At 40.3% G+C, this 10,039-nt stretch overlaps 1 pseudogene; it reads left to right on the forward strand.

Moving 5' to 3' along the window:
• Positions 1-4,440: 4,440 nt before the first annotated feature.
• Positions 4,441-5,047, forward strand: LOC131493301 (MICOS complex subunit MIC26-like; annotated as a pseudogene).
• The last annotated feature ends 4,992 nt before the right edge of the window (positions 5,048-10,039 follow it).

The following is a 10,039-nucleotide window of genomic DNA, read 5'->3' on the forward strand; positions in this document are numbered from 1 at the left end:
CATCAGGGATATTGGCCTGTAGTTCTCTTTTTTTGCTGGGTCTCTGTCTGGTTTAGGAATCAAAGTAATGCTGGCTTCGTAGAATGAGTCTGGAAGTTTTCCTTCCCTTTCTATTTTGGTCCAGGAGTCTTATTTGTTGGGAGATTTTTTATGAATGTTTCAATTTCTTCACAAGTTAAGGTTCTGTTCAAATTTTCTATTTCTTCCCATTTGAGTTTTGGTTAGTGTGTGTGTGTTTAGGAATTTTTCCATTTCTTCCAGGTTGTCCAGTTTGTTGGCATATAATTTTCCATAGTATTCCTTGATAATTTCTTGTATTTCTGAGGAATTGGTTGTAATAAATCCATTTTGATTTGTGATTTTATCTATTTGGGTCCTCTCCTTTTCTTTTTGAGAAGCCTGGCTACAAGTTTACCAGTTTTATTTTTTTCAAAAAACCAACTCTTGGTTTCATTGACCTGTTCTACTGGTTTTTTTTGTTTTTCGTTTTTTGTTTTTTTTGGATTCTATATTGTTTATTTCTGCTCTGATCTTTATTATTTCTCCTCTTCTGCTGAGTTTGGGGTGTCTTCGCTGTTGTGCTTTTCATTCATTTAGGTGTGCTGTTAGATTCAGTATTTGGGATTTTTCTTGTTTCTTGAGATAGGCCTGGATTGCAATGCATTTTCCTCTCAGGACTGCCTTTGCTGCATCCCAGAGCATTTGGATTGTTGTATTTTCATTTCCATTTGTTTCCATATATTTTTTAAATTTCTTCTCTAATTGCCAGGTTGACCCATTCATTCTTTAGTAGGATGTTCTTTAACCTCCATGCTTTTGGAGGTTTTCCAGACCTTTTCCTGTGGTTGATTTCAAGCTTCATAGCATTGTGGTCTGAAAGTGTGCATGGTATGATCTCAATTCTTTTATACTTACGAAGGGCTGTTTTGTGACCCAGTATGTGATCAATCTTGGAGAATATTCCCTGTGCACTTGAGAAGAAAGTATATTCTGTTGCTTTGGGATGCAAAGTTCTAAATATATCTGTCAAGACTATCTGTTCCAATGTATCATTCAGGGCCCTTGTTTCTTTATTGATCCTGTGTCTAGATGATCTATCCATTGTTGTAAGTGGAGTATTAAAGTGCCCTGCAATTACCACATTCTTATCAATAAGGTTGCTTATGTTTGTGATTGTTTTATATTATTTGGGTGCTGCCGAATTCGGCACATAGACATTTGTAATTGTTAGCTCTTCCTGATGGATAGACCCTGTAATTATTATATAATGCCCTTTTTCATCTCTTGTTACAACCTTTAATTTAAAGCCTAGTTTGTCTGATATGAGTATGGCTATTCCAGCTTTCTTTTGACTTCCAGTAGCATGATAGATAGTTCTCCATCCCCTCACTTTCAATCTGTAGGTGTCCTCAGGTCTAAAATGAGTCTCTTGTAGGCAGCAAATAGATGGGTCTTGGTTTTTTTATCCATTCTGATACCCTATGTCTTTTGATTGGAGCATTTAGTCCATTTACATTCATTGTTATTATTGAAAGATATGGGTTTAGAGTCATTGTGTTATCTGCAGGTTTCATGCTTGTAGTGGTGTCTCTGGTACTTTGTGGTCCTTGCAACATTTCACTCACAGAGTTCCCCTTAGGACCTCTTGTAGGGCTGGTTTGGTGGTGATGAATTCCTTCAGTTTTTGTTTGTTTGGGAAGACCTTTATCTCTCCTTCTATTCTGAATGACAGACTTGCTGGATAAAGGATTCTCAGCTGCATATTTTTTCTTTTCATCACATTGAAGATTTCCTGCCATTCTTTTCTGGCCTGCCAGGTTTCAGTAGATAGGTCTGCTACTACCTTATGTGTCTGCCTTTGCATGTTAAGGCCCGTTTATCCCTAGCTGCTTTCAGAACTATTTTTGTATTTTGCCAGTTTCACTATGATAATATCGTGCAGAAGATCGATTTAAGTTACATGTGAAGGGAGTTCTCTGTGCCTCTTGAATTTCAATGTCTGTTTCCTTCCCCAGATGGGAGAAGTTCTCAGCTATGATTTGTTCGAGTACACCTTCAGCTCCTTTCTCTCTCTTCTTCTTCTGGAATTCCTATGATAGGGATATTGTTCCATTTGATTGCATCACTTAGTTCTCTAATTCTCCCCTTGTAATCCTAGATTTTTTTAATCTCTTTTTTTCTCAGCTTCCTCTTTTTCCATAATTTCATCTTCTAATTCACCTATTCTGTCTCCCCTCTGCCTCTTCAATCCGCGCTGTAGTCGCCTCCATTTTATTTTGCACCTCATTTATAGCATTTTATTTCATCAGGACTATTTTTTAGTCTCTTGATCTCGTAGCAATAGATTCTCTGCTGTCCTCTATGCTTTTCAACCCAGCGATTAATTTTATGACTATTATTCTAAATTCTTGTTCAGTTATATTGCTTAAATCAGTTTTGTTCAATTCATTAGCTGTCACTACCTCTTGGAATTTCTTCTGGGGAGAATTCTTCTGTTTCATCATTTTGGCTAGTTTTCTGTCCCTTAGGTATTTTAAAAGCTTGTTGTGTGCTCTGCACCTGTGAGCACTGCTATATTAAAGGAGGGTCATACCCTGTCCAGGGCCTGGCCCTTCAGGAGGTGTTTTTTTTTTGAGAGTGTTACTTTCTCTCTCTTGTGACTTTGGTTATTTTATTTCCCTCCTCGCAGTGATATTTTGGACCTTCCACCAAGTGTGCTTTGATTTGTTCCTTGGAGTAGCCCTGTAAAGGAAAACAAACAGACAGATTAATCTGGGGGAGGAAACAGGCATCCAAGTCCAAAGGCCAAGGGAACGCCCTCACATAGTTTCTGCAGATCAGGAATCTGAGAGCAGCTCAGCTGTTGGTTTTGGGTCTGTGACCTGGGCTGCAGTCATCTGAAGGCTAGACTGGGGGCTGGAGGATGCACTTCTGAACTCATTCAAATGGCTGTTGGCAGGGGTTTCATTTCCTCACCACCCGGGCTACTCCTCACAATGTGACAGCTGGCCTCCTTCAGAGTGAGTGATCTATTTCTGTCTCGAAACTCCTGCTCACTGGCCGCCGTGTGGTCACCACCGCCACTGAATGGGTAGTGGCCTCTGGAACCCACGTGGGCTTGAGGATGCTTGCAGGAGGGCCCCAAACTCATTCTGAGTTAGGCACACTGCTAGCAGATTAGGTAGCAATTGTCTGTGCAGCACCACCTATGGCAGGTGGCTCTGCATTTATGCTGGGTGCAGGGGAGGGAAATGGCACCTGCCAGCTGCATTGTTCCTGGAGAAGACCCCTAGCATGCTCTAAAATCCTTATAAATGGATCTTCCTTATATTTTCCCCAGGCGCTGTGCAAACTGTTGATTCTGTTGCTTCTCCTGTGGCTGTTGTCTCTTTAAGAGTGGGGACCCAGCCATCACTAGGCCTCCTGGTTTGCCCGGTGCTGAGTCAGCAGCCATTTAAAACTCTAGGCTCCAAAACCCACAGGTTGTACAAACACAGAGCTCAGCCCTTTCTAGTTTTCAAAGCCAGACGTTATGGCGATTCATTTTCCCTGTGTGGGTTCTTTGATGTTTTCCATCTTTGTGCCTGCAGCTTCCTCACTCCTGGGGGCAACTTCTGACCACTGTTTCTGCTCTTCCTAAACTCTCCAATACGGTTTCTTTTCTACATGTAGTTGTGGAATTTTTTTCTGAGAGTCTTCAGATCGCTCTTTTGTTTATTCACTCAGATATCCAGTTGTCAATGTGGGATGGAATGAGCTTCGGGTCCTACTACTTCAGCAACTTCCCAGCATCTGTCCTGCCCTTAGATTGTCCTTTTTAAAAACATTTATTGGAGTATAATTGACAGATGATATTATATTAATTTCAGGTGTACAACATAAGTCATTTGATAGTCATATAATTGCAAAATGGTCACTACAACAGGTGCCTTGTCATTCACAAAGTTAATACAATATTATTGATCATATTTCTCATGCTGTATACTACATCCCCATTATTTATTTTACAGCTGGAATTTTGTACTTATTAAATTCTCTACCCATTTTGCCCTCCCCACCACCAAGCAACTCCCCTCTAGCAAACACCAATCTGCTTTCTGTATCTATAATTAGAAGTTTTGTTTTGTTTTATTTTTTTATATTTCACATATAAATGAAGTCATATGGTATTTGTCTTTCTCTGTCTGCCTATGTCATTGATATGACTAGCTACACCAGTTTTTGTTTTGTTTCCATTTGTATGGAATATCTATTTCCATCCCTTCACTTTCAGTCTGTGTGTGTCTTGACTTCTGAAGTAAGCCTCTTGCAGGCAGTATATAGATGTGTCTTGTTCTTTATCCACCCAGGAGCCCTATGTCTTTTAATTGGAGTATTTAGTCTATTTACATTTAAAGGAACTATTGATATGTGTGAGCCAGAGCCACCTCTGCCAACAACATGTTCAAGGTAATTCAGAGTTCTGTGGGGCCAGCCAGCCTTAAGTGTGCACACCGTCAAAGTCTATGCATCACCTAACAAGGACTCACTTCACAAAACTGCCATGAAGGTTAAGGAGCTTTCACTCTACTCCATTTCCGAGGGTCAATGTAAATATGTAGAGGAGCCAAAAGACCCATCTTGAAGAAAGCATCTCACATCTCTGACATTATGGTGAGCCATATTCAAGGTGGTGTCAGGAAATGTACTCACAAACTAAGCCCAAGATGCAGAGCTTGGTTCAGTGGGGGTTAGACATCCCAGACAGGTATAAATATCTCCCAAATGCACCTCCTGGATTTTTTCCAAGACTTGGTGTTATTGGTTTTGCTGGCATTGTTTAACCTCTTTTGGCTAGAGGTTCAAAAATAAAGAAGCCAGTGTATCCACCTGGGTTCATGGGATTAGCTGCCTCTTTTTATTATCCACAACAAGCCATTGTATTTGTCCAGAGCAGTTGGAAGAAATTTTATGACTGGGATTTACAAGGATACATAGTCACAGAAAATTTGTGGAGGTGAACTTTCAAAAGACAGGAAATGTGAAGAATTCACCTGGAAATAAATAGATTGCTCAATGCTCTGCCCATTTTAATCCGTGTAGTAAACCAGTATTTTAACAGAAAAATGGCAGAGAAGTCAGTACTAAATGTAGTAAATTGGCTTTCTTCTTCGGGAAAAACTCTAGGCCTCTCATCTTGGGTCATCACCCAAGACATAAGACAGACATAATATTGCTTATATTGGATTTTTAATAATAATATACGAGAGCTCTTTTATCATATCTCAGACAATTTTATCATTTTTAAAAATTCTCATTTAAGTAGAAGATATATAACATTTTAACCATAGTTTGTTATAGTTCTGTGCTTATAGCTATTTAATCTATACTTAAAAATTAATAAAAAAAGGGGGTGCCTGGGTGGCTCAGTTGGTTAAGCATCTGACTTAGGCTCAGGTCATGATCTCACACTTCATGAGTTTGAACCCTACATCCGGCTCTCTGCTGTCAGCACAGAGCCCGCTTCAGACCCCTTGTGTCCCTCCGTCTCTGCCCCTCCCCCATGCTCTCTCTCTCAAAAATAAACATTTTTAAAAAATTAATACTAAAGTAGAATCTTTTCCAGAAGTGTGTAGGTGATTTACAAATTTTATGTGAAAACTCTACCTTTTTACTCCTTTTGCTACGCCTTTTATGTTATTTTTTATATTCATATGAAGTTTTTGTTTAAATTCCACTTAGTTACCATACATGTAATATTAGTGTCAGGTGTTAAAAACAGTGATTCAACACTTACATATGACACTTGGTGCTCATCACAAGTGCACTCCTTAATCTCCATCACCGATTTTCCCCATCCCCCCACCTACCTCCTCTCTAGTAACCATCAGTTTCTTCCCATAGATAAGAGTCTGTTTTGTGGTTTTCCTCTCTTTTCTTCCCTTATAATTGTTTGTTTTGTTTCTTCAATTCCACATGTAAATAAAATCATATGGTGTTTGTCTTTCCCCACTGACTTATTTCACTTAGCTTGATACACTCTAGCTTCATTCACATCATTGCAAATGGCGAGATTTCATTCTTTTTGAAGGCTTAGTAATATTCCATTGTATATATACACTACTTCTTCTTTATCCATTCGTCAGCCATTGGACATTTGAGCATTTTCCATAATTTTGCTTTTATCGATACTACTGCTATAAACATTGGGGGGGGTGTGTATCCCTTTGAACTAGAATTTTTGTATTCTTTGGGTAAATTCATAATAGTACAAGTGCTGGATCATAGGGTAGTTCTGGTTTTAGCTTTGTGAGGAACCTGCATCCTGTTTTCCACAGTGGCTGCACCAGTTTGTATTTGTACCAACAGAGGAATCCCCTTTTTCTACATCCTTGCTAACATCTGCTTCTTGTGTTGTTGATTTTCGCCTTTCTGACAGGTGTGAGGTGATATCTCATGATAGTTCTGATTTATATTTCCCTGATGATGAGTGATGTTGAGCATCTTTTCATGTGTCTGTTGGCCATCTAGATGTGCACTTTGGAAAAATGTCTATTCATGTCTTCTGCCCATTTTTACCAAATTATTTGTTTTTGGGTGTTGAGTTTTATAAGTTCTTTATATATTTTGGATACTAACCGTTTATCAGATATGTCATTTGCAAATATCTTCTCCCATTCTGTAGGTTGCTTTTCAGTTTTGTCGATTGTTTCCTTCGCTTTTTAGGAGCTTTTTATTTTGATGAAGTCCCAATAGTTTATTTTTGCTTTCGTTTCCCTTGCCTCAGGAGACATATCTAGTAAGAAGTTGCCACAGCTGAGGTCAGAGAGGTTACTGCTTGTGTTCCCCTCTAGGATTTTAATGGTTTCCTGCTTCACATTTAGGCCTTTCATCTATTTTGAATTTACTTTTGTGTATGGTGTATAAAAGGGGTCCAGATTTATTTGTTTGCATGTTGCTGTCCAGTTTTCCCAACACCTTTTGTTGAAAAGACTGTATTTTTCTCATTAGATATTCTTCCGTGTTTGTCAAAGATTAATTGACCATACAGTTATGGGTTCATTTCCAACTTTTCTATTCTATTCCATTATCTGTCTGGTTTTTGTTGTGTTTTCCATTTCTTTGTTGAACTTCTAATTTTGTTCTTGTATTGCTTCCCTGATGTTATTAAATTATCTCTGTTCTTTTGTAGATCTCTGTCCATATGTGGAACAAATAACTTGAATATTTTTGTAAGGTAATTTCTGGATCTTCATTTCTTTGGGGCCCAGTACTGGAGATTTACTGGAGACTCCTTTGGTGGAGTCATGTTTCCCTGATTCTTCATGATCCTTATAGTCTTGCATGTGTGCTTGTACATTTGAAAAAGCAGTCACCTCTTTCAGACTTTATGGACTTCCAGACTTTATTTATTTATTTATTTTTTTAATTTTTTTTTCAACGTTTTTTATTTATTTTTGGGACAGAGAGAGACAGAGCATGAACAGGGGAGGTGCAGAGAGAGGGAGACACAGAATCGGAAACAGGCTCCAGGCTCCGAGCCATCAGCCCAGAGCCTGACGCGGGGCTCAAACTCACGGACCGCGAGATCGTGACCTGGCTGAAGTCGGACGCTTAACCGACTGCGCCACCCAGGCGCCCCAATGGACTTCCAGACTTTAAAGGAAACCTTCACTCATGTGTGAGGGCATGCTGGATCATGGATCTAGGGTACAGGGTGCCAAGTGTGTGGATATGTGGTGGCACTGGGTTCTGGGGAACATGATAATCTGTGGTTCAGGCCAGTGGACTTCACAGCATTGACAATTGTATGGTCCTTGGCTAACACTACAGGAGGGCTGCAGTGGCTGTAAGGGCAGTTGGGGGTCCTCAGCAGCATCTCCAAATCCAGTACCTAGGGACCAGGGTAAGCAGCAGTGGTGGCTAGAGCCAGCGGTGTGCACACACTTGGCTGCAGGGGCCAGCTTCTGGTTCCTATGTAGTAGCAGGAGCCATTTGCAGAGACACATGTGGTGATGGAGGCCAAAGCAAGTGGCAAGAGCTGAGGTCAACTATGGACTTACTGGTAGCTGTAGAGGCCCTGGCTACTCGCATGTGCTCCTGTGGCTGTACGCTTTCCATCTGGGTGTGCGTATTGCAATGGAGGCTGATGATGGGGGGTGCTGGACTGGAGGCATGCAGATGCATAACTGGAGGGACTTGCAACAGGTGGGCACAGTAATGCTGGCTGGAGACAGAAGTCAGAACTGATCTGGGCTCACAAGCAGCTGTGAAGTCCTTGGTTGTTGGTGTGCTCACCTGTGGCTGTACACTTTTCCCTGGGGCATGTGTGCTATAGTGGAGGTGGGTGATAGGCAAGTGTGTGGAGGTGCACAGCTGGAGGGGCTGTGAGCATGAGCATAAGCATGAACACGAGCATGACAGTGAGGGTCAGTGGGGGGAATCTAGAGTGTCATCTTCCACTCACACAGCCATAGAGGGCTTGGATGACTGTTGGCGTGCTTCCGAGGATCCAACAAGGAAGTGGAAGGGAGCAAAGAGAGACTCATATGGCCGGCTTTAGCAAACATGAATATTTATGGGGCAGAAAACTGGAAAAACCTGGGTCTGTGGTGGTTGTGCTGGCCATTGGCTTTGTTGGTGGCAAAATGTGCTGAGTTTGTCTGCAGAGCAGGTCTCTCTGAACTGCAATTATTCTCACTGTGCATCTGTTAATAATAGCTTCTGATTTTCTTTCTTCTTCCTAACCAACTCTCTGTGTCTCAGCTTTGCCAGTCTGGCTGGGGTGAAAACAGAGTGGGACCTTTGCACAGTGCCCTGAGAGACTGGGGAGGCTGGTCGCTCGCTTCAGTATTGCTTTCCTGGGGAGAACTCTTTCTAGCTGGGAAGTTAGTTGTTGGTGCTGAACAGTGCTGGCTTGTGGGATGGGATGATGAAGACAAAATGAAGATGTCTGCTTTCTCTTTCAAGTTTTTTGTTTGTTTGTTTCACTGTGTTGCTTAAACTTCTTAGGTGGACTCTGGAGGTCTTCCAGAAATGATTAGTTGTTGTTTTTTTTTTTTTTTTAATGGATAGCTGTCCAATTGTGGTTCTTTGAGGGGGATCATGGAAGCTGGGTTCTTCTACATTGTCAGTTTTCTATTTCCACATTCTTTGTCTTTTTTTTTTTAAGAGAGAGAGAAGGCGTGCAAGTGGGGGAGATGGGCAGAGGGAGAGAAAGAGAATCTAAAGCAGGCTCCATGCCCAGTGCAGAACCTGATGTGGGGCTCAATCCCACAACTCTGGGATCATGACCTGAGCTGAAATCAAGAGTTGGATGCTCAACCTACTGAGCCACCCAGGTACCCCCACATTCTTTGTCTTAATGCAAATGTGTGTGTGTGTGTGTGTGTGTGTGTGTATTTCTGTGTTTTCTCTCTTGTTCTATGAGTCTATTTCTTTATGTGTTAGCCAATATCGGCACCTTATCAGTAGCTTTTATACCTTATTGGCATATATTCAATAGAGCAAGTCCTCCTGCCTGTCTCTTTAAATACAGTCCTAGCTATTCTTGACCATTTTTGTACAAATTTTATAATTTAATTATTTAATTATTATTAAAAAGGTTGTTATGGTCCACATATATGTGTGCACATGCACACATACACACACACACACACACACACACACACACAAGGAATTGGGACTTTGAGTTTAATGAATCATGAATATGATCTCTTGCCATTTATTTAGGTCTTTACTAATTTCACTCACTAATTTATTATAGTTTTTTTTTTCCATAGGGATCTTGTACATTTTTAAAGATTTGTTCCTAGGTACTATATGTTTTTTGCAGTTTCAACTATAATATATTAGTATTTTGTTTGCTGCACATATATAAGCACAAAGTTGATTTTGTCTATTTATTGTATACAGAAATTTTGCTGAGCTCATTTTTTAGTTGTAATAGTTAACTATTGATTCTTTTGGAATTCCTACATAGAAAATGATATGATCTATGAATAATGACAGACTTGTTTTTGTTTCTAAATATACTTCCAATATAAATTTAATCTCTTTT

The sequence above is a fragment of the Neofelis nebulosa genome, chromosome 2 (assembly GCF_028018385.1).
Source record: "Neofelis nebulosa isolate mNeoNeb1 chromosome 2, mNeoNeb1.pri, whole genome shotgun sequence".
Lineage (NCBI taxonomy): Eukaryota > Metazoa > Chordata > Mammalia > Carnivora > Felidae > Neofelis > Neofelis nebulosa.